This window comes from Jaculus jaculus, chromosome 14 (assembly GCF_020740685.1).
Source record: "Jaculus jaculus isolate mJacJac1 chromosome 14, mJacJac1.mat.Y.cur, whole genome shotgun sequence".
Taxonomy (NCBI): Eukaryota; Metazoa; Chordata; class Mammalia; order Rodentia; family Dipodidae; genus Jaculus; species Jaculus jaculus.
This window is the reverse complement of record NC_059115.1, coordinates 44270364-44284813: the sequence shown is the minus strand read 5'-3', so window position 1 is coordinate 44284813 and position 14450 is coordinate 44270364. Positions and strand designations below refer to the sequence as shown.

General features: G+C 36.3%; 1 pseudogene; it reads left to right on the top strand.

Annotated features, from left to right (window-relative positions):
- Positions 1–2522: 2522 nt before the first annotated feature.
- LOC123455000 lies at positions 2523–2659 on the top strand (annotated as a pseudogene).
- The last annotated feature ends 11791 nt before the right edge of the window (positions 2660–14450 follow it).

The following is a 14450-nucleotide window of genomic DNA, read 5'->3' as shown; positions in this document are numbered from 1 at the left end:
TACATTTTATTCACAATACTATGACAAAGTTTGTGTGGAATATAGCAGCTTTGCTTTACAGCACTGAATTTGTAATACATCTTTAAATGCAAGTCTAATATGTGTATGCTAGCATAATTTAGTAAACATTTAATGTAGAACAAGTGTATTACAGACATCTGACTGTCCTTTAATTAAACCCAAGTTTTATGACAATACCATGAGTTGAGACTGTGGCACACACTGGCTAGTTTTTACCTAGTAGATGTCCTCTGTGTCCCAAGTGCATAATTAGAATACATATACCAGCTTCTCTTGGAAGCATTAATTAGCTCCTCTGCATAGCCCCTTCTCCAGTTATAGATTCTCACTGAAGTGATAGATTGTCAGTGGGGAAATTTTCCCCCCATTTCTCTCTCTCTTTTCTTGCTCGAGATTGAATTTTGGTGCTAAGCATTGAAAACTTCAGTCTCACAATGACAAAAACTCTGTTCCTGAAGATTCTGCTTAGTCCAACAACACTCCACGAAGGAAAAGATCCACTATAAATATTAAATGAGCAAGACAAAATTTTTATCTATTAACTTATTGGAAATTGTATGTTTTTCCCTAAGATAATATACTTTCTTTTGTAGCAAAGTTATATTATGGACCTAATGAGCAGAAAAAGAGGCTCTAAGTAGGTTACATTTGTGCCTTCATTTTCCTCATTTTATTTATCAGTATAGGTTAAGCCCATTATATGATGAGCATTGCATTGAATGCTTGACATAATCTAAAAAAATAATGCTGATAAAAATATCTTAATTTATAGACCTTGAACTTTTGTGGAACTAGATAGAAAAAAATAGCATATAGCTTAAATATTAATAAAGCTGAATCTGGATAGAAATACTAACTGAAATGGAACAGGAGGTTGGATACAAATGTGAAATCTCAAAGTCAACAAACATCTTATTGCAGAAATCATGGGCAAAGGAGATGCACAGTGGATAGAGAGCTTGCCGTATGAGCATTAATACCTGAGTTTGGACCCTTAAAACTCATGTGAAAATTAGACAGTAGACGTTGTCCTCTGATTTCACAAATATGCTGTGATTATACCTTCCCATGTTTACATACATGTGTACAAACACACAGCAATACAAAGCAAAACTACTACAGAAAAACTATAGGCACAAACTTATATAACTAGTTAACCCCTGAGTAAACTCTGATTTTTATAGGTTTTATAGTAAACTCTGTTATTTTTAAATCTTCAATTATTGATAGCATATTATTGCCTTTTTCCAATAATTCCATGTGGGATATAAATTTCTGTTCACATATGAACACTCACAGGACTTGAAAGTGTTTGACATTCAAGACTTTCTTAATTAGCATATTTTACTATTTTTAAACTAAATTTCCCTCGCTCAATGTATTCAACTGAGCTGAGCCTGACAGCAACATAAACCTTTTTAGTTATTCATGAGTAGAGTAAATAACATCATAGTTAATAGTCCTAAAAGCACAGTGAACACTAGTAAGCTTAAACACAAGCCTGGAAAATACTTTTTGTGGGAAAATCACAAGCAATATCTACTTTAAGATTTTCTACCAGTTTGTTCCATTAGTCATTTCTATATTAATTAGTAAAACAACAGGAGCAAGTTCTAACATTTCCTGCAAGTACTTGTAAGAAAATCTCTGCTATTCTTCCCTAAAGCTGCTTTTATGTTTCTATATAGAGAATGTGATGAAGAAGAAAGAACCAGATACATTTTGTATATGTGAAGTTATATTAGGAAAGCTCACTTAGAATCATACTGATGAAAATGTTAGATATCAAAATAGATTTCCAATTTGCATATTCTATCAAAGATGCTAAAACCAGCTTTTAATTTATGGATATATAATTCTAGAATCCTCAAGTTGTTGGGGAAATTGGAAAAATTTGTAAATGAGTAAATGAAACTCAGGATGTGTGTGACAAAAATACTGGAGACAGGAGTGTGAGAAAACAAGTCCATGTTCACTGTGTTTACATGCACATCTGTCTTCATTTTCAAATTACCTTTAATAAAATACTTTATTTATTTATTTATTTGATAGAGAAAGATTGGGCATGCCAGGGCCTCCAGCCACTGCACCAAACTCCATACTTGTGCTCCCCTGCCCCCCGTGTGCATCTGCCTACGTGGGTCCTGGGGACTTGAACCTGGGTCCTTTGCTTTAGCAGGCAAATGTCTTAACTTATAAGCCATACCTCCAGCCCCACACCTGTCTTTTTTCCATCACACCATAAGTCTCATCACCACCACCTGATATTTGTGTTTTTATAGGAAATAAACATCTAATGTTCCTATGGCCTCCCATACCCCTTTATGTCTGTGTGATACATTTGCTAAGTATTCCCAACCTTCAATTATTTTGGATACGTTTTTTGGAAAGCATAAGCTATCTTTGCACTTGAAGTACAGTCTCCTAAAAGTTCATACCATAGCAAAGAAACAAAGGTGATAAAAAGGTATTATAGGGTCTAATTAAAATATGTCATAGAGATCGCTTCTCGGCCTTTTGGCTAAGATCAAGTGTAAAATATGTCATAGAAATGTCTATTTAAGAAGAAATGGAATCATGATTTAAGAAAGTTATATCTATACAAGTTTTTACTTCTAATTTGTACTATAAACATACTTATTAACTTTTTAAATCTTATTTCAGAAAATCACTTTTTGTTTCAACTAGTTTTGTTTTGTTTTTTTTCTCCTGGAGACTATGTAGAACTTTTTATTTTACTCAGAATATTTTTTCACATTGCCAGTGTAGCAGTTATATTCTCATTGCTAGTACAAAACACAAGACCAGAAGCAGCTTATGGGAGGAAAGGAGCTATTTCAGGCACACACTTTCCAAAGGGAACTTTCATCCAGGCACTGAGAAACATGACAGAGCAGGCAGCTGGGGCATCACACTAAGCAGAGAGGTAATTGCCTGAGCAACTCCACTATCAACACCTTATAGGGATGGACTAATAAAATCCAAGGTCCACCCTAATAACACATATCTGCCAGCAGATTCTACCTCCTAAAGGCTCCACCAGATGGGAACTAAATAAGAAATTTAATCAGAAACACTTGGGCCTATGGGGGCATTTTATATTCAAATAAGTATAGCCAGATATGCTCTCCAAACAGCTACATATTTTTTGACGCATATGTTCTTGGAGGTAGCATTTCCAAAAAAGAAAAAAAAAAAGAAAGAAAGAAAAATTGACATTACCATTATTGCTTCAGTTTTGTAAGTTAGAAAACCAAGATTCCATGAGGTAATATAAACACACAATGATCAAATGTCCTGACCTATGTCTGAACCCTAGCATTTTGCCTGTAGGATATAGGTTCTCTGGAATGACAGAGTACAACCTTCCAATACACTTATTTTATTCTCTATGTACTAACTAAATAATCACCATGACAATTTTTGGCTTCATTTTTTTCTTCATTCTTTTAAATGTCTGACCATTTTTTTTAAAGTAACAATTCCAACATAAAAATGTAAAACTCTGCCAGGCATGGTGGTACAACAATCACAGCATTAGGGAGGCAGAGGGTAGGAGGATTTTATATAATGAAATGAACCTACAAATAAAATGACCTCTGGTTAAAATCATCTAAAAAGTATCAAGAAGAGTGAAAAGACATAATTAGCAAAGAAAATTCTGCTAAATTGTAAATACAGGGAGCTGGAAAGATGGCTCAGCAATTAAGGCACTTGCCTACAAAGCCTAGAAACCTGAGTTCATTACCCCAGCACCCACATAAAGCCAGAAGCAATGGTGATACATGCATCTGGAGTTCATTTGCAGTGGCTAGAGGCCCTAGAATACCTATTCCCCCTGCCCTCTCTTTCTCTCTCTTCCCCTTCCTCATAAATAAATAAGTAAAATAAAAAAGGACAAATTAAAAACATAAATATAAGGTTCTCCCAAAATTATGTTCATTGGATCATAAAAACAAAGAAACCATATGTGAAGTGGACAAGAGGGATCTAGAACACTGAGTCAGAGGGGAAATTCTATATCTAGTAGTGTGAGTGAGAAGTTCTAGAAGAAGAAAAGAGTAGGCAGAAGATAAAATGTGAGTAAGAGTCATGAAAACGGTGAAGAACACATTTCAAAACTGATGTGGCACACTCCATTCCTATTCTGTCACACTGTAGGTTCTTCTGTTTAAACTATGTATTGTGAGCCTTCAGAAAACAAAAATAAAGGTAGGGATAAAATAAAAAGACAATATAAACCACAACTATAATAGCATTAGAATAGCATGAGATTCACATGAATTGTCCCAAGTACTTATAATGGAAGACTCCAGACTACTTGGAACTACTGAGGGGACATTTTTTCAAACTTGAATTCTGTATCTAGCTCAACTATCATTTAAATATGGCAATAGCCACAAACCAATAGCATTTCAGAGATGCAAAGACTTGAAGGGATTAACTCATAACTCCTTTTGGGGGAAGTCTGTAAAGGTATGTTACAGCAATATAAATTACTAAAAATCTAAGACTCATTGGAACCAAAAATTCATGTCACAATTACATCAGGCACAACTAGGCTCTACAAAGAAGTAGAATAAAAGATATTTATAGTTTCATTGAGGCTGGAGATATGTGTCTGGTTGGTAGAGTGTTTACTTAGCCAGCGGGGAGCCATAGGTTTGATTCTAGCACTACATAAATCAGTTTTGGTGGTGTATGCCTGTAATCCCAGCATTCAGAAGGCAGAGGCAGGAGGATAAAGGGTTTAAGTTCGGGCTGAAGAGATGGCTTAGCAGTGAAGCACTTGCCTGTGAAGCCTAAGGACCCTGGCTTGAGGCGTAATTCCCCAGGACCCACATTAGACAGATGCACATGGGGGCACATCATCTGGAGTTCGTTGTGGTGGCTGGAGGCCCTGGTGTGCCCAATCTCTCTCTCTCTCTCTCTCTCACTCTCTCTCTCTCTGTCACTCTCAAATAAATAAATAAATAAATAATGAAGTTGGGTGTGGTGGTGCACGCCTTTAATCCCAGCACTCAGGAGGCAAAGGTAGGCAGATCACCATGAGTTCAAGGCCACCCTGAGACTACATAGTGAATTCCAGGTCAGCCTCTACCAGAGTGAGACTCTACCTCAAAAAAAAAAAAAAGAACAAAAATAAAAATAAAAGAGTTCAAGGTCATCCCCAGTGTACATAAAAAGAGTTCAAGGTCATCCCCAGTGTACATATAAAGTATGAGGCCATTCTGGCCTACATGAGATCCTATCTCTCAAAAAAAAAAAAAGAAAAAAAAAGATGAGGAACTTGGGAAACATTGACAGCATAATTAACTGCAAAAACTCAAGATGTGTAAATTTAAATTTCCTTCTATTAAAGTTATTTTTTTAAAAAAAATAGGACATAGCAACCAATATGTCTTCAGTACAGTAATGAATAAACAGCTGTGGCACATGCAGACAATGGATTATGATTTAGTGTTAAGTATAGAGGACCTAACAAGCCACAAAAAGACAGAGAAAATTGAATGCATATTACTTATTTTAAAAAAGCCAATTAGCAATGGATACATACCATCTCAGTCAACCTATGGGACAATTTAGAAAAGGCAGAACTATAGAGACAAAAAAAAAAAAAGGAAGAAACCTCAGAGATTAGAAGGCTCAGGGGAAGGAGGAAGGAGGGGGTGAATGAGTAGAGCACAAAAAATTTCAAGTAATGAAAATACTCTCTATAATATTTTACTGCTAGTTACATATCACTATGAATTTCATCAAATTTAAATGAAGCACAAAACCCAAAATGAAGCCTAACAATGAAAGTGGTGAGTTCTGGGTCAAAATGATATGATGATGCAGTTCATGTATTATAGGTATATTACAGCCCTGGTGTATAGGGTTGATAATTGGAGAAGGTTGGGCTTGAATGGTGGAAGGAGGCATAGCTATACTTATCATTCATTTCCCATTCATTCCTAAAATGTCTCTAAAAGTAAACCAGATTAAAAATAGCAATAACAGGTCCAAAAAATTAAGATATATTATCCAAAAAAGAGATGACATTCTAGAATCCTAACTAGATAGGTTACACACATTATTTTCCTAATCATAATAATGTAAGCATTCTCAATGATTTTTAATTTCTGAAATCAATAATTGTGAGTAAGGAGGTCTAGAGAGAATGCTCATCAGTTAAGTGTGTCTCCTGTGCATGCATGAGGGCCTGAGGGGGGCTCTCAGAGTTCTAATCTGCAGATCCCAAATAATGGGCTGGTGTGGCTATGCAAGCCTTTAAACCCCAGTTCTGCTGGGGGGCATATGGAAGGAGCCCCTCACACTCTGGAGTTAGTAAAGGACTTCAGCTCAAAACAAAGACTAGGCAGAAGAAATATAGAGTGGTACACTCAAGTTTCATTTGAGCAATCACAGATGAACATTCACTGCTATTGGTGAATGTATGAGGTGCTACATCATACCACACACACACACACACACACACACACACACACACACACACTGCACTCATACCATGCCACATTACACACCCAGAGTAATACTGTTATCATTATTGTTATGACCATATACAGAACTCAAACTAAATTTATAGATAAGAATAAGAAACATATCAAGAGGTGTAAAACTAAAGTCAGACATGAAAGCTAGGATGTAGATGGTGAACAGAAGTGTGATGGAAGATGAGAGCAAAAATTCAGTGTCCTCCTTGGGACCAAAGCATGTGCTGTCTATATGGATAAAGTGAGAATTTACTATTTTGATGGAAATTCTATAAAGGAACTAAGGAGTTGTGTCATAAATATATTCTGAAGGAAGTTAGATATGCAAGCAACACTTTTGACTATCATAGTAGAAAGACTGGTGCCTGTGGTAGCTTATGCACCTCTGTTATATCACAACAACCACGAGTTACATTTTACAATTGTAGAAACATAGCTTAGGCTTCTTTGGGCAACCACAGGAAGAATCTAAGACCAAAGAGCATCAATGATTCTGATTCTACAGTAGCATTCTGTAAGTGGAGAGAATGGTGGCAAGAGGCCATTTGTTTTCATTGTATGGTCTGTGATGGGTAAATTCTGTTGTCAAGTCAATCAGATTAGCATCAAGAGACATGTCTCCTGGGCAGGTCTGTGAGGTTGTTTCCAGGTAGGATGAACTGAGGAAGTTCTCCCGCGGTATGAGTGGACCTTCTGAATGTGGTGGGCTCCATGTAAAGAAGCTCCAAGAGAACATAGCCCCTGTCTTTGCTTGTTTCCGGTACTACTTGCCAGCATGTACTTTTGTACTGTTGCAGTCAGGTTTGCACTGCTGACAGAAAACACTTGACCAAGAGCAGCTTGTTGGAATACAGGGTTTGTTTTGCTTTACAGGCTACAGGGAAGCTCCCTGAAGGCAGGGGATACAATGGCATGACCAGAGGGTGGACAGTACCTCCTCACCCACATTGGATGGACAAAAGCAACAGGAGAGTGTGCCAAACACTGGCAAGGGGAAACTGGCTATTGATACTCATAAGTCCACCCCCAACAATACACAGCCTCCAGGAGGTGTTAATTCACAAATCTCCCTCAGCTAGGAACCTACCATTCAGAACACCTAGGTTTATGGAGGACATCTGAATCAAATGACCACATGTACCTGGCTGCCCTCTTTATGCACTCATACATGAAATTACCCAGTTTTTTTTTCCTGGACATCAGAACTAGGTCAAATCAGCCTTGAATGTGGACTGAAGACCAGCAGCTTTCCAGGCATCCTCCAGGCCTTCAGCGTCAGATTGGGCTTGCTGAGGCATTCATCCTTCTAAAAAGAGAAGCCACTGTGTTCTCGGATACTCAAGCCTATAGACAGCTATTGTTGGAAAGTCCAACTCATATCCCGTAAACTTACCTATAAATTCTCTTTATAATACAAATTCATTCCATTGGTTCTATTCCTGTAGAGAAGCCTGACTTGTACAGGCCTCTTGAAATGTTGGAAATATTTAATTTCATAAATTTCATAAGTTTGTTAGAAAATACCTCTAAAATAAAGGTATTCATATATATATATATATATATATATATGAATATATATATATATGTAATTTCCAACCTGACTGAATTTATATGAAAAGTGATTTACAACAAACTAATTTTAAGCAAGTACAATTTATGTTTTCCTTCATGTGTGGGTAAAAATACAATCATATTCTTACAAAAATGTTTCTGCTTCCAGAAACTTGTAGTCATCCAAAAATTTCCATTTGTGACACAGTTTGATATGATTTAAAATCACAATATGTTTAAGCTGCCTTTGTCTAAAATTCACCTTAAATTATATAATTCAATGTAACATACCAGGAACTTGTACAAAATTGAAAAATTAGATATTTCTTTTCTCTAAGATATACAGGTTTCATATAGTGATATCATTATGGCCAAAAAGGAAATAACATATTCTGAGTGGTGCATAATCAGAGATACTTGGATATTGTCAAAAGACACAAAAAAGAAATAAGTAAGAAAAATAAACAAAAGATGGCTGCGCTAGATTACACATAGATGAATGCAGCCATGGGTGGAAGTGTCTCCATTCTCCCCTTTGAATGGACTGACTTAGAGCTAAAAGTAAAGTAAAGTAAAACAGGCAGAGGTGACTATTGATGGCAACATCATCCTTACCCTTCTGAATATTTTAAATATTTTATACTTATGTTAAATATTTTAAAGAAAAAAATCACAATATTGCATTTTCTAACAGGACTGGTGACTGACAGCAAGCACACTCAGAAAAAGATGCAGCAAAAAAAGAAAGAGAGAGAGAGAAAGAAAGAAAGAAAGAAAGAAAGAAAGAAAGAAAGAAAGATAGATAGATAGAAAGATAGATAAAGAAGAAGAAAAATGCTTGCACCTTCCTTAAGTGATGTCTTTGTAAGGAGTACAAAGTTTAATATGAGGGATTTCCTGATGAAGGTCTCTCTAGTGTTGATGATGTCATGGAAAATATGCATACCATTTGTTTTGCTAAACTCTATTATAACCTACAAAGCACCAGATGTTTGTTCAGTGGTATTTTTTGTGCAGCGAAGGTTGTTTCGTAGGATTCTAAGATATGGATACTTTGAAAATGATTTTGAAATACCATTTTGAAATATTGACAATTGTAACTCTACTATATTCTTCCATTTCCTCTAATAATAAGGAAAGGTAGTGAGTATGGGGACCCATGAGAGAAAATATTAAGTATTCTGGTCTGTAATGGCAGACTTCTTTTAACCTGTGTCTTAAGTGCTTCTTAAAAAGTAGTCCTAGAGTGGCCGTATTTTTCAAATCATTAAGAAAGTATTTAGATTTAGATTTGCTAAAATCTGTCTAGCTTTAAAGTTATAATTTTTGGGATTTATAATATATCAGAGTGATTTTAAAAGGCTTCTTATTTTTAAAGGAAATTGAATAGATGGGCTTAAAATAAATGGGCTAGAATTGGTGTTAATCTAATATTTAAAGTATAAAAATATTTAAGAAGAAAAATTCAGTAGGATGTGGAAAACATAATTGCACAGGATGTTGGTTCTCATGGCTTTCATTGCACAAATGCATCTAGTTGTCAGCTATTGCATTTGTATAAAATAAGCACTTCCTGACAAGCACCCTTAATATGCTACTAATTATGGTACTTAGGAATCCAACTCTCTGTGTCTTTAATAACCCAAAGGGGTTTTCTGATGTTAATTTTGAAAACAGCTTCTTTAAATATAGTTACTGTCAAACATGCTAGCTAGGATTATTATAGTGCATATGAGTGTGTGTGTGTGTGTGTGTGTGTGTGTGTGTGTGTGTAGTGAATAGCTGCCCAGAACCATCCATTCTTTCCTTTCTTATGTCCATGGGATGATTCTGCTGACCTACTTAATCCACATTGCTCTATTTTGTGTAAAGGGAACTACATCCACCATGCTAGGACTCTGACTACCTCACGTCCATAAGCACTTCCGCTTGCCTGAAACAGGCACAGTACTCAATCCAAGCTAATGAGGCCCATTGTGGGAATTTTGAGGATAAAGAGACCTGCTTGCCTAGGAGAGTCAGTGGATAAAAATAAATGACGAACCTAAATCTGTCCAGTAGCCATCACACACGGAGGAAGGAAGATCAAAAATAAAGCCAAAGGAGTCTTGGTCACTGTGGTAGACAGCTTCAGGTTCGCTGAAATAAACTTCCAGAACAGGCACAGTTATGGAGGAAGGAATATTTATTGAAGCTTCCAGGTCCAGGGAAATTTCCATAAATGGCAGAAGAAGCTGGCCTGCCTTCACAGGTCCAAGCAGATAGAGAGAAGCACAAGCCTAAAGCCACATAGCATAGCACACTTCAGGAACTCCAGCTAGGCACACTTTGGATATCTTTAGATTGAAATCTGAAACCCACCACCACACCTTAATATCCACTCAGTGACATGGCCTCCAGGTGGCTGCAGATGCAAACTACAAATAAATAAAAAACTGAATATATTGGGGGCCATCTATTCAAGCCACCACAGTCACATTGCTGGAGCTACTGGACTGCACAGCTCTCCTGAAAATAATGTGGCATCTCCCCCCGTCCTTACTCATGTGACTATGAATTAATGAAGGTGGTTGGATTCTGAGCTCTAGTAAGCTCACCATCTGATAAAGTCTGGGAAGCATACAAATAGAACATAAATCATAAAGAACATTGACACCTTATTTTCTCAACTTTGTGGTTAAAAATTCAGTATTAGGAGGTTTAAGGAAATATGGTGTTAGAAATTTTACATGCTTCCATCATATCTACTCTAACTCCTCCCAAAGAAACAACAACCAGAATGATAAAAAATAAAAAGAGCATTACCTTGTTGGCAAAAACTCATCACTTTTTTTCTTCCAGAAATATTAGTCCATTTTAGTACTTCCTATAAAATAAATATCAAAAGCAGACAGACTGAAGTAATGATATTATACTGTCTTTTTTTTTCTTTGAAAAATTATGTGGGAAAAAAGAGAAATAATCATTATAAAGTGAAAACTATGGTGTTTTGAGATGAATTAAGATTTTGAGTTCTAAGTAGTACTTAAACCATACTGATTTTTTGAAAGTGTCCTGAACAATAACTTAATCTTTTCTTCTTTTGCTTTATTTTGTTTTTAAAAATATGGTCTCACTCTAGCCCACACTGACCTGGAATTCACTAAGTAATCTCAGTCTGGCTTCAAACACACAGCAATCCTCTTACCTCATGCCTGACTTAACCCTAATTTTGATGTTAGTTTTGATCTTTCTTCCATAGAAATCAATCTTACTTATTCAATAGGCATTCATTAATTTAACAAACAGAAATGAGAACCTAAAAGAATCTTTCTTCTCAGAACATGGGGATGCATGTAGTTTGTTGATGGGAAAATATTTATTTCCTACAAAAGATAGCAATAGCAAGAGAGGAAAATAACTAATTAGAGAATTATAAGATTTCAGATATGGGGATGTCTTGCTGAATGAATAAGCCTTCTGAACTGTCTTCAGATAGACAGTCCTCTATTTGCCTCTTCTTAAATATTGTATATATTTACTTGAGAAAGAAAGAGAGAGAGAGGCAGATAGACAGAGAGAATGAGTGCACCAGGGTCTCTAGCCTCTGCAAATGAACTCCAGATGTATGTGCCACCTTATGCATCTCGCTTACATGGGTATTTGGGAATTGAACCCAGGTCCTTAGGCTTCACCGGCCAGTGCCTTAAGCACTAAGTCATATATCCTGCCTGCTAATTTCTTTTTGAGTTATTCACCAGTGAAGGCATTTGATTTCCACTTAGAAGATGTACCATGTGTGTGTATTGAATAAATGATGGAAACTCAACATCTATAAGACAGATAGATTAATCCCATATTAGTCCATAACAGAGGACCTGGTAATTACGGGATATTTATGCCCCTGTCTCCAACTAATATGTCTTGCCTGATATGGCCTTTTGAAGTGGTAGCTTTGGGAAGAGAAGGGCTACAAAGGAATTAGTGTTTTAACAAGAAGAGGAGCGACCAGAGCTGATCTCTTTGTGAGGCCAGTGGGTACAGATCTGCAAGTCACAAAGATTTTTCACCAGGAACTAAATCTGCCAAGTTTGATATTGTCTCCAGTGCTGTGCAGAAGAAATGCCTGTTGTTCAACACCTCTAGACTATGGTATTTCACAGTAACAGCCAGAGTATCATTTCAAAACCAAAGGACTTTACAACCTTGTTGAATAGGGTCACTGGTGGATGGGATTTGATTCAGCTCATCTTCCCAGATCCTGTGCTCCTCTCTTCTTTGGCTTAGCTCAAAACAAAGGCAATCATATTAACCTACAGACACTTAAACTAAAATGTCACTAATATTTGTTAGTCAACACACCAATCCATCAAGGCAAGACACGGTTATATTTGAAGCTAACTTGACGCATAGAAAAGAACTGAAAGAAAGCATCCACTATAGTTGCCCCATACTTTATGCTGGCATCCAGAAAATAAATCAATACAAAGGAAGCTAACATTCTTTTGTTGGTAAGGTGACACATCAATGAGCTTCTTTCAGCCAGTCAGTTTCATGGATTCTTCAGAATCAGGTGGTCCCTTGGTATGGACTCTAGCTGGCACTCATTTTCAAAATAAACATGCCATTTTATTGTTTCTCCAACTCAGTTTACCTAAGGAAGACGGAAACATTGACTACTGAGTGCTTTAAACAGCAGGGAGTTCTAGGATTGGATCTAATTATAGAGATTGATGTTTCATGTTATACATATATTAAAAAAATAGGTAACAACAAAGAATTGGCATTAAAATGCAGAGCTGACAGATAAGGGACATAAGAGAAAAATGTGTATCCATTCTGTATTTATTGCTAATATGTCTCCATCGCCACGTTATCTGTTCTTCCTATTAGAGCCATCATCAGATTGGAAGGGACTTTTTTATACCAAGGTACCAGAATGAAACTGCATTCAAACTACTTGGGATTATATAGGCTCTTTGGCATGTGGATACTTCTGAGTGCTTTGCTCTTCATGCCTAACTAGGAAACTTCTGCTTCAATCCTTCTTTTGACTAAGCATGTCTGCTTTTGATTAAATTGTTCTTCTTTTAAAATATTCCTAATACTGTGCTGTCACACATCTCACACATCTTCCATCTGTAGTTTTCAATTCGCTTTCTCAAACTACTCAAAATACCTCTCAACACTCACACATGCTGGGCCAAGAATTTGAAGACAGCTATCATTCTCAAAAGCATGTCAAGTGTCTCCCTGGGTCATCTCTTCAAAGTCATTTTCAGAATGTTTGGAAAGTTTTATATTCCTATTTTCTGCATTATATTTTATTCAAAAAAACAGGTGGTACTTTCTATACATGCAAATCTTACTGTGACTACCTTATTGACAAATGTTCCTTTTATTGAAGAATATAATAATAGTACATTAATATAGTAGATTGACCAACTATCCTGCTTCACCTAACTGAAGGGTCTCCAAGTACAAAGGAAAACAGTTAAGATCAGATCAGGCCTAGCACTTAGTTTTTCTGGGAGATAGAACTTTTGTTTCTAAAAGATTTTCAGTTCTAAAGCCAAAAAAAAGTTAGAATCCCAAAAATTGACAAAATTGGAAGTCAATGCCCCTAAAAGTCTGTGACTCTTCCATGAGCTCTGAAAAGCAGGTAGTCACGATAACATGATGTCCTATGTCCAAGAGTAGTGCAGAGAACGAATGCTCAAGTGAGAATTACCTTTTTAGATTTTCTTGTTTCTACCTGTGACTATGTTGCAATGAGTCACAAACACAATGAAAGTAGAAATGGCATGTGTTATGTGTTGGCAAAAGCTTTTAATATCTGAGTATTGCCTAAATTCATGGTTTCTTTCCCTATCTAATGATAAAATAAAATGACAAGATGTTGAGTTTTAATGGAACACCAAGACTAAAGGAGTCTGCTTTGATGAGTCTGCCAATGTAGGAAAGCCACCCAATAAATTGTAGTAGTAAGAGAAGGAAATAAACTCGTGCATTAAGATGTTGAAATGAGGGCTGGGGACATTGCTTAGTGGTTAAGGTGCTTGCCTGTAAAGCCAAAGGAACCATGTTTAATTTCCCAGGACCCACATAAGCCAGATATACAAGATGCTGCATGCCTCTGGAGTATGCTTGCAGTGTCTAGAGGTCCTAAAACACCTATTCTCTATTGACTCTTTCCCCTACTCTCACAAATAAATAAATAAAAATAAAATAAAGGTAAACTTTTAAAATAAAAAGCTTATTGAAATTATGTTCTTATTTATGCTTCTATCATGGGTTGATTAGCAATGGCTGACCTTCCACATTCAGGATTAATTTAACAAACTGCTTTGCCATAGGAAGTCTATGCTGATTGCCTAGTAAGATTTTATCCTAACTTACTTC